Source organism: Heloderma suspectum, chromosome 6 (assembly GCF_057233095.1).
Source record: "Heloderma suspectum isolate Gila_16-S chromosome 6, 16-S_ref, whole genome shotgun sequence".
Classification (NCBI taxonomy): domain Eukaryota; kingdom Metazoa; phylum Chordata; class Lepidosauria; order Squamata; family Helodermatidae; genus Heloderma; species Heloderma suspectum.
Genome location: NC_139463.1, coordinates 61,321,231 through 61,335,598, shown reverse-complemented (window position 1 = coordinate 61,335,598; position 14,368 = coordinate 61,321,231). Strand labels below are relative to the sequence as shown.

Below are 14,368 nucleotides of genomic sequence, written 5' to 3'. Positions count from 1 at the left end.
TTGGACTGGAACTCCCATAATTCCTAACCTGCATGGCCATTGAGTATGATGGCTTGGAATGATGTGAGCTCCGGTCCAACACATCTGGAGAGGATCAGGTGGGGGAAGGCAGGTTTATATCAAGTATAGCAGATATGGAGAACCTGTCCGGATAAACTACGGCTGTGGCCCCAGAAAATACAGGGCCCTGTCCGAGTGAAGATGCAAGATGTGTGACGATTAGAGGTTCTTGAGGCCTTGAGAAGCAAATTAAGATGTCGGGTTGTGATGGTGGAAGAGTCTGGTGGACAAGATAGGGATGAGAGAGAGAATGACTGTGGCACCAGGGGCCCTTTGGTACATCCAGTATCTCCCTGAGAACACACCATCACCATGGCTACATTTGCCCCCACCCCTTTACTCCGATGTGACCCTCAGGATGCACAGGAAGGGAGACCGGAGGAGCTGAGCTACTAGGACCGGTGGGCTGGAACGGGTCTTCTTCAGTGATGGAGCACACACTTTGCACACAGGAGGTCCAGGGTTCAATCCTCAGCATCTCCAGCTACGGTAGGGAAAGACTGTTGTCTGAAACCCTGGAGAACCACTGCCAGTCCGTGCAGACCAGGTTTAGGCAGGAAATGCAGCTGCCGTGGGCACCTGAGCACCTTTGGAGAGTTTCCTTGGTCCCCACTGAAGTGCTCTGCTATGGTGAGAGTCGAAAACTAGTCAGTAGGTTCATGTCTAGCGTGGGTTCCAATTCAGTAACGTAGACACGAGATTGTATTTGCTGCAACAAAGGCTGTCTGTCTCCAAAGACAGAAGTCAGCCCTGAATGACAGTTATTTGGACTTTTTATACAGTCTGACAAACCAATTCCATATTGGAGTATAATGTGCACGCCTAAGTCAAATAAGGCTTGGAAACCACCAGAAAGTACTGCACAAACAACTTACGTTGATGTGCCTTTCTCTTATCTGGCCAGGTCACTCTAGCTAATGCCATTTTATACTTTGGCAACGGCTCCCTTATCTCATGGCACCAGACTTCAGACTGGTTAGTCAGCCGTTTCTGCCAAGTACACAGTAGGGATGTACGAAAGTCACTTACCTTTTCGCAGGGGTGCTTCGCGGTGGGGGGGAGGTGCTTCACTTCTCCTCTCGAAGTTCAGCCAAGGGGGGGGAGGCGTCCCGCCTCGCCCAGCCAAAATTCAGGCCGGGGAGAAGCGCCTCGTCTCCCTGGCCGCGAAACAAAGTGTAAAAAAAAAAAACCACCCCGTGATAGGCTACGTAACGATTAACGTAGCCTATCACGGCTGACTTTGGAAATCTAGCCGTGATAGGCTACATTAATCATTACGTAGCCTATCACGGGTGTGTGGGGTTTTTTTTACACTTTGTAATGGCAGTGGTGGCAGCCAGTCGGAAGACCAGCTGCCACCCCCGCCGAAAGGCCGACGAACCGCCGCCGGGACCTGCCGCCGGGAGGGACATTCGCCAAAGGTAAGTCCCATCCCGGGGGGGGTGAGGGGCGGAGAATTTCACTGCCGATTTCGGGGGGCTGAAAGCGTTGGCACTCAGCCCCCCGAAGATTCCGCAAATAGCGTTGCCCTTATTTTCGCCGTAGTCTACGTAAACATTGACGTAGACTACAGCAACTAAATAAGGAACGCGAATGGCGGCTCCCTATGGGGGCCGCCATTCGCGTATGCGCTTTTTTTTTTTTTTTAAAGTTACCCGTGATAGGCTACGTGACGATTCACGTAGCCTATCATGGCTGACTTTCCAGATCTAGCCGTGATAGGCTACGTGAATCGTCACATAGCCTATCAGGGGACTTTTTTTTTTTTTTTTTTACTTTCGTGTTCGCGGCCGGGCGAGGCGGGAAGCCTCCTCCCCGGCATGAATTTCGGCCGGGCGAGGCGGGAAGCCTCCCCCCCCGGCCTGAACTTCGCTGGGGGAGCAGCGAAGCGCTCCCCCCCACCGCGATCAAGCTGTGAGAAAAGGTAAGTGACTTTCGTCCACCCCTAGTTTCGCCCCCTGGAGGCTAGTCCAATTTGCCCCAAAGAGGAGAGTCAACTTCAGGCTGGGTCCAACTCGATTTTATTGTTTGCAAACAGTTCGACAAAGGAGCTCACGCTCAAAAGCTGAGTCGACCCTGGGCAACCCCCGCGCTACAGTTTTATCACTCAGTTTGCATTCCTCAGCCAGCGTGTTACTTTTGATTGGTTGCCAGCGGTTTGCCTAGCAACCTTATCTTAGGGTTACTGTCCGCTCATTCCAGGCATGTGCAGCTCTTACAATGCTGTGCCTGCTTAAGGCACATACAATGGCATTAGGTTACATCTTTTTACCACAATTCCCCCCTCAAGATGCTTTCTTCTTATAACACTTGATCTATTTCAGCCATCGCTAATCTTTGGTAATGTACAAACATTTCCCTGCTGACTACAGATTCTACCGTGTGTCTAACTAGGCTGCAATGCAGGGTAGTATGCAGGGTAATAAACACAAAATTAGCATAACTAAGCAGAATATCATAAATTCAGTCTTTAACCAGTGAAAGTTTGGCAGCCACGAAGTCAGCCAGTCAGTACTCCACCCATTCCAGGTTTGTACTGGGACGTGAGTTACTTTTCTAATTCTGGTTGCGATATCTCTAAGGAGAACACCATTGTCGTCAATCTGTAAAATAAACAGTCTGTCCAACTGAACTTTTGACAAAGGCCCCCCTCTGCTGCCAACACGTAATCAAGTCCCATCCGATTTTGGGTGACAGCACTGCGGAGTTGGGTTAGCTGTGTGGCCGCTAAATCTATGGCCCTTGCAGTCTCATTTGCAAAGATCTCCACCATCGCCTGAAGCCAGATTATGCGGTTAGTGAGGTATGTGGGTTCTCTCCCCACCACGTTGGGTTCCCAAGTGGCAGGCCCATAATACCTCATTATCCTTTCTGCCAGCCACTCGTCATTTCCCCATCCTTGTGTAGCAGGCAAGCCTTTCATGCTCAGGGATCTTTTATCTACCCCGTATAATCGGTGCAGCACTGAGGCCCTTTGAGGCAACAGTGTGAATGGGGGCCTTAATATCCCAGGATAGCACATGCCAGTCCAGTTGGCAGGCAACTGGGTGTATGCGTGAGTCCCACAGATCCAATAATGGCTGGTCAAAGCAGGCCAAGACCCGTCTGCTAGGCCATGTTTTTGGGGATCCAAATACTGATTATAATATCCCAAGTATAGGGTTGAATCTCCATGCGAGCTGAGAGTTCCATTCATATAGCAAGGATTGGGAGCTACTATGAGGGATTGACCACTACACACATTTGTGGCCACTTATCACCCTTGAAACCTCGGGTCGAAGGGTGATAAAGTCTGCATATCCTGCACAAAAAGTTCTCTTTGAGGTGTGATTGTTGTGCCATGCACCTCCCTTTACTATATAATTCCTGCAGCTGCTATTTCCTACAAAGTGTGTATGTGTGTCAGGCCTGTTTTGCATGAAACACCATTCTCCTAACTGGGGCCGCACTTCCCATGATGGAGTTTGACTTAAGGTAAAGTCGTCTTCCCAAGTAACATTGGTTTGTTTGTGTACTCTATAGTCAGTGTGTACTAATTCAGTCAGGTTTAGAGAATGAGGGATCCATGTGCCTACCTTTCCCTCATTCTCGGCCTGTATGCAAACCCAGCAGTTTGAGAGGTTCAAGTATCTGGCTACAGCTTCGGCTAGAAACAGCATGCTGTTTTCTCCTGCAGCTAGGTTTAGCCTTAGGATTAACACTAACAGACACAGCTGTTGCATACTTAATCTTTGGTCCTCGTCTTATATAATTTTAATTTCAATTCTGTAATGGGATGACTGCCAGTTGTCTTTATCCCACTGCTTGCAGGCTTCTTCTTCCGAGAGGAGGTCAGCTTTCAGAGTGACCATGGTCTGGGAGCTGATGTCCTCACTTTGGTTGTGCCTCTTTATTCGGGAACAATGAGTCCACCTGTCATTGCCGTTGAGCTTGACAGCCGTATGTGTTACCAGCAACACCTGGTATAGTCCCTCCTACTTCTTGGTTAGGGGCCCTTTTTCCACTTTTGCAGCAACACCTGGTCCCCCTGTTGCACAAAATGCTAGTTTCGCCCCCTGGAGGCTAGTCCAATTTGCCCCAAAGAGGAGAGTCAACTTCAGGCTGGGTCCAACTCGATTTTATTGTTTGCAAACAGTTCGACAAAGGAGCTCACGCTCAAAAGCAGAGTCGACCCTGGGCGACCCCCGCGCTACAGTTTTATCACCTCAGCTTGCATTCCTTAGCCAGCGTGTCACTTTGATTGGTTGCTAGCAGTTTGCTTGGCAACCTTATCTTAGGGTTACTGTCCGCTCATTCCAGGCATGCACAGCTCTTACAATACTACGTGCTGCTTAAGACACATACAATGGCTTTTAGGTTACATTTTTACTACACCCCGGCTGGAGTTTATGGATCGGGGTGTCCAACGGCAGGCTCTGGAATGGTGGAGCAAACCTGTGAAGGGATGACAAAACAGACTGCAAGGCAATAACATGTTCCCTAATTTCAGTTTTTCCTAAATCGACAGTGACTTGTTCCCTCCAACCTGCTGGCAAAACCCTGGGAGGCATTCCAAACATTAATTCAAAAGGCGACAATTTTATCCCTCTACGTGGAATGCTACAAATGCAAGTTAAAGCCAGTGGGAGTGCCTGGGGCCACTTTAAGTGAGGCTCAGTGCAAATTTTTGTTATCATTGCCTTTAACGTCCTATTCATGTGCTCCACCTGACCTGAACTCTGAGGCCTCCATGGGGTATGGAGTCTCCATTCAATGCCTAAAGCTTTGGATATTTCTTGCACTATCTTTCCCACGAAGTGGCTCCCCTGACCTGATTCAATAGACTCAGGCAGCAGGAAACGGTGTATCAGTTTCTGGAGCAGGAAGCATGCCACTGTTGATGCTGTAGCTGTCCTTGTAGGGTAGGCCTCTACTCAGCCCGTTAGTTGGTCCACCAGTACTAGGGATGTACGAAAGTCACTTACCTTTAACGAAATTTGATTCGCGGTGGGGGGGAGGTGTTCCATCCTCCCCCCTGAAATTCTGGCCGGGGGGGGAGGTGCTCCGTCCTTCCACCCCCGAATCCTGGCCGGATGGACCGCCAATGGTGGTGGCCGTAGCCGCTGCCGTTTGCGTCCCTGCAGTCAGCCGTGATAGGATACGAAAATGTTTACGCAGCCTATCACGGCTGAGTAAAAAAAAAAAAAAAGCGCGTACGCAAATGGCGGTGGACTACGTAGACTACGGCGAAAATAAGGGGAACGTAAATAGTGTAACGTCTACGCTATTTGCGTTCCCCTTATTTTCGCTGTAGTCTACGTAAATGTTTACATAGATTAGACGTGCCAAAATAAGGAACGCAAATGGCGGCGCCCATGGGCGCCGCCATTTCCATACGCGCTTTTTTTTTTTTTACTCAGCCGTGATAGGCTACATAAACATTTACATAGCCTATCACGGTATTTTTTAAAAATCTAGCTGTGATAGGCTACGTAAATCTTTACGTAGCCTATCACGTTTTATTGTTGTTGTTTTTTTTACCGGAAATGGCGGCAGCAGCAGATGGTCGCAAGACCGGCCTCCGCAGTCGCTACCGCCAAACCGCTGCCGAACCGCCGCCGGAGCTGCCACCGCCAGGAGGATTCGCCCAAGGTAAGTTCCATCCCGGGGGGGGGGGGCAGACCATTTCGCCACCAATTTCAGGGGGCCGAATGCGCTGGCATTTGGCCTCCCTGAGATTCATGGTGAAATTCTCTGACATCCCTAGTACCAATAAATATCGGTGTCGGCCTGACCTTGGAAGTTCTGCGAAGTCAATCTGCCAGGCCTGTCCAGGATAGTACGCCCACTGTCATCCTCCCATTGGCAGTGGCGCTCGGGCCCCTTTTGGATTTACCTTCTGGCAGGTGGGGCATCTTGCTGTGACTCATTGGGCTTCTACATACAGTCCTGGTGCTACAACCTGCCGAACTACTAAGTCTCCCATTGCGGTGCCTCCCATGTGGGTCTTCGCATGAAGTTGTTTTACTACTTCTTCTGTCAGCCATCGGGGTAGCATGACTTTTCCACCTGGGACTATCCATCACCCTTGGGGTTTTTTTGTGGCTTTATTTTCTTTGGCAGCTTTGTCATCAGCCTGGGTCTATTTTGCTTTGTAATCTTCCAGGCGGAGGGATATCTCATGGGCTGGGCCTTGAAACACTGCTTCTCCTCCCATCTGCACTGCTTCTTTGGCTGCCACGTTGGCCTTCGCATTTCCCCTTCTCTGGCGCTCATCTGTGGCTTTGCCATGCGCTTTTACGTGCACCACGGCTACCTCCTTTGGCAGTTGGAGAGCTTCCAGTAGTGCCACAATTTGTGACCCATTTGCAAACTTCTGTCCAGAGGCCATGACGAATCCACGTTCTTTCCACAGTAGTCCATGGGCATGTACAGTGGCAAAGGCATAGCGTGAGTCTGTAAAGATGTTCACTCTTTTATTCTTCCCCAATTCTAGCACGCGTGTCAAGGCAGTGAGCTCTGCTGCTTGTGCTGACCAACTTGCAGGGAGTTTCTCTTTCCATATAGTCTCAGTCAGCATTACCACGGTGCATCCTGTATGTCGTGTGCCATGGATTACATTGCTTGAGCCATCTGCGAAGAATTCTTCTTCTGGATTTTCAAGCGGGTCATCTGTCAAGTCAGGTCGAATCAATACTACCTGAGTTAACACTTCTAGACAATCATGACCTGGGGGTCCTGGTTCTGGCAGAAGGATGGCTGGATTTAGGACAGTGGTATGTTTATAGGTGAGGCCTGGATTAGACGACAAAAAGATCTCATATCTAGATTGTCTGGAAGGGTTTAAGAACTTTCCTCCCTCTGCTCCGAGGATCTGGGGCACTCCATGTGGGCTCCCATATCTCCATGTTGTATCTCCATGTTGGCTCCCATGACAATCTTTTGAGCCTCCTCTACAAGGGTGGTGGTGGCCGCAACAGCTCTCAGGCAAGCTGGCCATCCTTTTGCTACAGGGTCCAGGACCTTGGAGTAGTGGTCCACAGGCCTCCATGTCGAGCCCACTGGTTGAGTTAAGACTCCTGAGGCAACTCCCTTGTTCTCATGCACGTACAGTCTATAGGGCTTGTGCCCATTGGGAATCATGAGCGCTGGAGGCTGTGAGAGGGCAGTTTTCAATAGTTCAAATGCATGCTGGTTTTCTTTGGTCCATTTCCAACTTGCGAGGCCCTCTTTGGTAAGAGACTCATATAGGGGCTTAGCCTTTCCTCCATAATCAGGGATCCACATTCTGCAAAACCCCACTAGACCCAGAAAGGCTCGTAGCTCCTTTGGGCTTTTAGGAGCAAGCATATTCTGTATAGCTTGAATTCGATCCTTGCTTAGGGCTCTTGGTCCCATTTCAGTCTCATAGCCTAAGAAGAAGACCTTTGGCTGGCATATTTGTAGGGATGGACGAAAGTCCCTTACCTAGTCCCCCAGCTTGCTTCGTGGTGGGGGGGAGGTGCTCCGTCCCTCCCCCTGAAATTCTGGGGGGGGAGGCACCCCGTCCCTCCCTGCCGAAATTCTGGCTGGGGGGGAGGCGCCCTGTCCCTCCAGCTGTGAATCCTCCTGGCCGGCCGGGACGCAAATGGCGGCGGCTACGGCCGCCGCCGTTTGCATCCCTGCAGTCAGCCGTGATAGGCTACGTAAACATTTACGTAGCCTATCACGGTGTTTTTTGAAAATCTAGCCGTGATAGGCTACGTAAATCTTTACGTAGACTATCACGTTTGTGGGTGTGTGTTTTTTTTACTTGGAAATGGCGGCGTCGGCAGCCGGTCGGAAGACCGGCCGCCACCGCCACTGCCGCCACACTGCCACCGGGAGCCGCCGCTGCAAGGGACATTCGCGCAAGGTAGGTCACATCCCGGGGGTGGCGAGGGGGTGGCGGAGAATTTCACCGCCAATTTCAGGGGGCTGAATGCATTGGCATTTGGCCTCCCTGAGACTCGGGGAGAAATTCTCCGCCATCCCTAAGGCTACGTAAGGATTTACGTAGCCTATCACAGCTGACTGCAGGGATGCAAACGGCGGCAGCTACGTCCGCCGCCATTTGCGTCCTGGCCGGCCAGGAGGATTTGCGGCCGGAGGGACGGGGCACCTCCCCCCCGGCCAGAATTTCGGTGGGGAGGGATGGGGTGCCTCCCCCCCACCAAGAATTTCGGGGGGAGGAACGGAGCGCCTCCCCCCCACCACGAAGCAAGCTGCGGGACCAGGTAAGGGGCTTTCGTCCATCCCTATAACTGGATTTATGATATTCTGCTTAGTTATGCTAATGTTGTGTTTATTACGGAAAAGGTGGCTCCAGTATCTACCAGAGCCTCATAGTCTCTGCCACCTACCCTTATCTTTACCATGGGATTTTCCTGAGCATTTACTCGTAGGGTGGTGGCTTTAGATCCCGGTCCCCTTCAGCTACATTCCTCAGAGGAGTCTGCCCTCAATTGGCGTCCCTCCCCCTGGCTCTTCTCTTTCTGCCTTTTCAACGGGCAGTCTTTTTTCCAGTGTCCCTTCTCTCAGCAATACACACACCCGTCAAACCTAGGGTGGCTCTTTCCCTTCTTCTGCCCCCCCTCTGGTCTCTGCTGAGGCTCTATGCGTCCTGCGCTGCCACTCAAGGCGGCTGCTAGCATCGCCAACTGCTTTTTGCTGCACTTTGTCCCCTTTTTTCTGCTACTTGCTCTTGATTGCCATACACTTTATATGCAATCTCTACCAGCTCGGAGAGTGGCTTGCCCACGGCTCCTTCAGCTTTCTGTAGTTTCTTCCTTATATCTGGTGTTGTCTGCCCTATGAACATCGTATTTACAATACGCTGGTTTTCTGGAGCCTCAGGGTCTAGGTCACTAAACTTCCTAAATGCATCAAACAACCGTCCTAGGAACACAGAGGGATTTTCATCCTTCTCTTGGCAGACTTCATACAGCTTGGAAAAGTTAGTCACATGTGGCACAGCCTTCCCCAACACCTCCACTATTATTCCCAAATACTCCTGACTTCGCTGTCGGTCTCTGGGGTCATTGGGACGCCACTCAGGGGCTACTTGGGGGCATAATTCACGGGGGTCCCTAGTAGTTCCCGCTACTCGCTCTTCGGCTATCCTATCAGCTGTGCCTTGCACTAGGCATCTTTCCTCGGATGTTAGCAGGGTTTGCAACATCATCTGCACGTCTGCCCATGTGGGTCAATGTGTCTGCTCCACAGATCAAAATAAACTTTGCATCTTATCAGGATCTTCCCTAAAGGAAGGATTTTGATTCTTCCAATTGAACAAATCAGCAGTGCTGAAGGGTACATACACAAATGCAGTCTGCCCTTGCCCCGTCATCACCTCTCGCATCGGGCACCTGTCTTGGGACTTGGTCAGAGGAGGAGTCGGCAGGGCACGAGGGAGTCACGTTGTATTCTTCATTATAGGACGGCGGCTGAGAGAGACTCTGCGGTGAGGACCTGGTTGGCCGGGGTTGTGGGGTTGTGGCTACCATTGGGGTGCTGTCTACTGGAGGCTGAGGTGGAACTGTGTGACCACAATCCTGCCCCCTCAAGCCTTGTGCTAAATCTATCTCATCGTCTCCCCCTAAGATTGGTCTCCCCTTCCCTCCTTTCTCTCTCTGAGGGTCTGCAGCCAGCATTTGTTTACACATCTCTCCTTTACATTGTTTCACCCAGGAGGGGTTGCTCAAAGCACAACTCAACCATGAGTCTATGTAGGGATACTGATCCCAGTGTCCATCGTTTACAACAATATCGTGCACTTTTCTAATTGTGGCCTCATTAAAGGAGCCAATATCTGGCCAGTTGACTCCAAATGATGGCCATTCCAATTGAGAGAATGTAACCAGCTTGCCTTTCGACATCTTAGTGCCATAATTATCTTTGGATTTACTAAAGTTCTTTAGCATGCATCCCAAGGGAGTGGCAGAGCTTTCTAAACGGGAGCTACCCACCCCCATTTTGCCTACCTCTATTCGAAACCATACACGGAGCCTGACAAACCTCAGACACTCCGAAGGCAACTCAAACAGAAAGACACAAGGGAAATCAAATACTTACTCCACCCTGCACCCTGGCGCCGTCCCTTTGGACCCATTCGGCCTGGTTGACTCAATCAATGGAGTCCGGGCCTTTAAACTCCCAGGTGTCTCGACCCCCGTTCTCTGGTGCCGTGGCAGATCTCAAAGGTGGTCCAGCACGCCCCACAGGCACCTTCGCCGGTCCTGTCATTTGACCCCGGGGTGGTCCGAGGGGGGACTCCTGACTGCTCGCCAGATTGTTGCACAAAATGCTAGTTTCGCCCCCTGGAGGCTAGTCCAATTTGCCCCAAAGAGGAGAGTCAACTTCAGGCTGGGTCCAACTCGATTTTATTGTTTGCAAACAGTTCGACAAAGGAGCTCACGCTCAAAAGCAGAGTTGACCCTGGGCAACCCCCGCGCTACAGTTTTATCACTTAGCTTGCATTCCTCAGCCAGCGTGTTACTTTTGATTGGTTGCCAGCGGTTTGCCTACCAACCTTATCTTAGGGTTACTGTCCACTCATTCCAGGCATGCACAGCTCTTACAATGCTACGCCTGCTTAAGCCACATACAATGGCATTAGATTACATCTTTTTACCACACACGTGCGGGAATGAGGTGGTCTACAGGGCAGTTGCGAGGGGGCTCTCGCAGGCGGGGTTCTCTCGCACTGCCCTGCAGGCATGCACAGAGTTTGAGACCTTGAAGGCCCATTTATTCGAGGCCATGGAGCAGCACTCAGGGCTGCCTCCTCCTGCAGCGGAGCCGCCTACTATAGGGAGCTGCATGTGCCATGGGTGCGTGCTGGGCAGCCAAGCCCCACTGACAGGCGCAGTGCGGGTCAGCCATGGGGTGTTTCCGCAACTGTGTTTTTGGTGCTGCACCTTTGGAATGTGTTGCAGGTGGGTGTCCCGGAAGGAGCAGGTCGTGGTCATGCCAGGAGTCGGGTTGGTGATGAGCCCAGGCAGGGCAATGATGGCCTGGGTTAAGCCGTGGGGCTGACTCTAGCCAAGCACGGTGATGTAAAAAGCCCCTTGCCCACGTTTGACACAGTGGCACCCCTGGCCTGTGCAGACCCGGCGGCGCACCCCACTCTGCCACAGCCCGGATGGAAGCCTCCACTGTTCTGTCCCCACTGGGGGGGCTCTGCCCGGGTACACCAGGCCAAGGAGGGGCAATGGGGAGTGGGAGCCAAGCTGCCCCTGCAGCAGCCAGTGCGGGGCAGGTCGCAGCCACCAGAAAGCCGGCAGGTAAGCCTGACAAGTGCGCCAGTGAATCTCTTCCTTGCATGGCCTTGTCCAGGGGACCCCACTCCTGGAGCGGTCCCCAGCCACCGATGCCACACAGACAGTGGAATTCATGTGGGGGAACACCCAGCTGCCCAGGAGTAGCCCTTTGCCGTACACCACGGAAATGAGTGTAAAAGGAATGTAAAACGATGTCTCCCCACTCCGCTCACAGTAGGGATGTACGAAAGTCACTTACCTTTTCGCAGGGTTGCTTCGCGGTGGGGGGGAGGTGCTTCGCTTCTCCCCCTGAAGTTCAGGCGAGGGGAGGGAGCTGTACCGCCTTGCCCGGCCAAAATTCAGGCCAGAGGGGGAGGCTTCCCGCCTCGCCCGGCCGAAATTCAGGCCAGGGAGAAGCGCCCCGTCTCCCCGGCTGCGAAACAAAGTGTACAAAACAAAACCTGTGATAGGCTACGTAACGATTAATGTAGCCTATTACGGCTAGATTTCCAAAGTCAGCCGTGATAGGCTACGTAAATTGTTACATAGCCTATCACGGGTGACTATGAAAAAAAAAAGCGCGTACGCAGATGGCGGCGGCCTATGGGCACCGCCATTTGCATTCCTTATTTGGTCGCGGTAGTCTACGTAAAGATTTACATAGACTACGGCGTAGTCTACGTAAATCTTTACGTAGACTACCGCGACCAAATAAGAAACGCAAAGGGCGGCGCCCTATGGGCGCCGCCATTTGCGTATGCGCTTTCCCCCCCCCCAAATTCACCCGTGATAGGCTATGTAACGATTTACGTAGCCTATCATGGCTGACTTTGGAAAGCTAGCCGTGATAGGCTACGTTGATCGTTACGTAGCCTACCATGGTTTTTTTTTTTTTTACACTTTGTAATGGCAGTGGCGGCAGCCGGTCGGAAGACCGGCTTCCGCCCCCGCCCCCGACGAAAGGCCGACAAACCACCGCCGGGACCCGCCGCCAGGAGGGACATTCGCCAAAGGTAAGTCCCATCCCAGGGGGGGCGGGGGGGTGGAGAATTTCACCACCAATTTTGGGGGGCCGAATGCATTGGCGTTCGGCCCCCCAAAGATTCGGGGAGAAATTTTCCGCCATCCCTAGCTCACACGCCAAATTCTGCCACCCACTGGTGTTGTATCACACCCTCTGTGGGCGTCCTATCACTAGAGTCACACTCATGACACTTTCCCTTCCCCCACCACAGGTGCCGTCACTCAGGGGGCAGTGGGGCAGCCTGCCCCAAGATTTTCAGGGGCTGCTGTCGCGGGGCCTAGCGGAGCATCTGCAGCACAGCCGGGGACAACCACCACCATCCTAATCGTCACGTAGACTATCACCGGTGTGTATTTTTTTTTTTACTTTTTTATTTTGTAATGGCGGCAGTGGCAGTCGGTCGGGAGACCAGCCGCCACCCCCGCCCCGGCCGAACCGCCGCCGAACCGCCACTGGGACCCGCTGCCGAGAGGGACATTCGGTCATGGTAAGTCCCATCCCGGGGGGGTGGGGGGCCAGCGGAGAATTTCCCCAACACTTTCGGGGGGCCACATGGCTCGGTGCTCAGCCTCCCGAAGATTCGTGGAGAAATTCTCTGCCATCCCTAATTTTGAGAGATGGAGAGAAATAGCTCGCTATCCACATTCTCCACACCACGCGTCATTGTGTACACCTCTATCATTTCTCCCCTTAGGCACCTTTTTTCAAATTTACACAGTCCCAGATGTTGCAACTTTCCTCATAAGATCCATTCTTCGTGGAAAGGCATCGAGACACGCAAGATGCTCTGGGGGGCACTGTGCATCCGGATCAGCGGAGGGCTTGTCACAGACACACTATTCTCCACCTGCCGCTCATTGCTCCACCATCCACATATTAGACGAAGTGGTTTCACCCGCTGGCAGGAGAGGGTGTGCTCTCCAGATGGACGGCTCCTGGTAATATCAGTCCAAAGTCCTCATGCATTCTTTCCTCCAGAATGGGATTTTGTGGAGGGAAAAACAAGACAGACACAGTGCTGGGAAACAAAAGCGGGTTACAAGTGGAAGATGGCGATGTCTGAAAACCTTCTCAAACCCTGTGAATGAGGCCTGGCAATTGCGTACTGAAAGCCTTCTTGGGTGGCAGTTTGAAGACCCGGATTCAATAGAATTTGGTTCTCTTCATGGTTCTATCACTTTAAAGAGATAAGTCCTGTTGTTGATCTGTTCATTTGATAATATAAGATGGAGCTGTATTTTCAAATCTCCTCAAACCATTTTGATAAAGAGCAGTCTGGCTGGCTCAGATATGTCAGAATGTGATCTGCAGGCAATGTGGCTTTTATCTAACTCGTATTTATCTTGGTACCGTGTATGTGGGGTAAGAGTCAGAATGCAATAGCAGGTGGTCTGATGCCCAGGGAAACCAATAAGGGTAACAAGGGACAATCCTGTCTTCTCATTGGTTCTTTGTTCATTAAAATATCTGGTGCTGAATATACAGCTTTAACAAATTGGGATGCAGTTCCCATAACATGAAATAAACATCAAAGAAACAAAGAAACAAGAAAACACTCTACTCAGTCAAATGCCTTAAATTGTCTTAACAATTTCTTTAAAAAAAAAAAAATTCTAGCAAGTGGTTAATGCATGTAATAAATTGGGCTGCAGCATTTTCATGTGCAGCCACTAGGGATGTACGAAACTCCCCTTACCTGGCTCCGCTGGGTTCCGCTGGGGGGGAGGTGCTCTGTCCCTCCTCCCGGAATCCTGGCCAGCCGGCTCCGCTCCACGGGGATTCCACAGAGCTGCTGGCCGGCTCCGGCAGCAGCTGGACATCTGGCCGCTGCCTAACAGGGACGCAAATGGCGACGGCCGTAGCTGCCGCCATTTGCATCCCTGTAGTCAGCCCTGATCGGCTACATAAAGACTTACGTAGCCTATCACATCTGGCTTAAAAAACAAACAAACACGCATATACGCAAATGGTTGCTGATCAATGGCGATCCTGGGAGGCCCATACTTTCATCTGTGTTGGATAGCCC

The 14,368-nt window shown here is 51.6% G+C and overlaps 1 long non-coding RNA gene across 2 annotated transcripts; it reads left to right on the top strand.

Moving 5' to 3' along the window:
* The first annotated feature begins 1,171 nt into the window (after window positions 1-1,171).
* Window positions 1,172-13,940, top strand: LOC146340984 (uncharacterized). 2 transcript variants are annotated; one of them, XR_014783805.1, is made up of 4 exons: window positions 1,172-1,481; window positions 5,599-5,691; window positions 12,554-12,688; window positions 13,037-13,940. It is a non-coding gene; the product is annotated as an uncharacterized LOC146340984 (long non-coding RNA). The 2 variants fall into 2 exon arrangements; XR_014783806.1 differs by having other exon boundaries at window positions 1,174-1,481; window positions 5,596-5,691; window positions 13,037-13,872.
* Window positions 13,941-14,368: the final 428 nt, after the last annotated feature.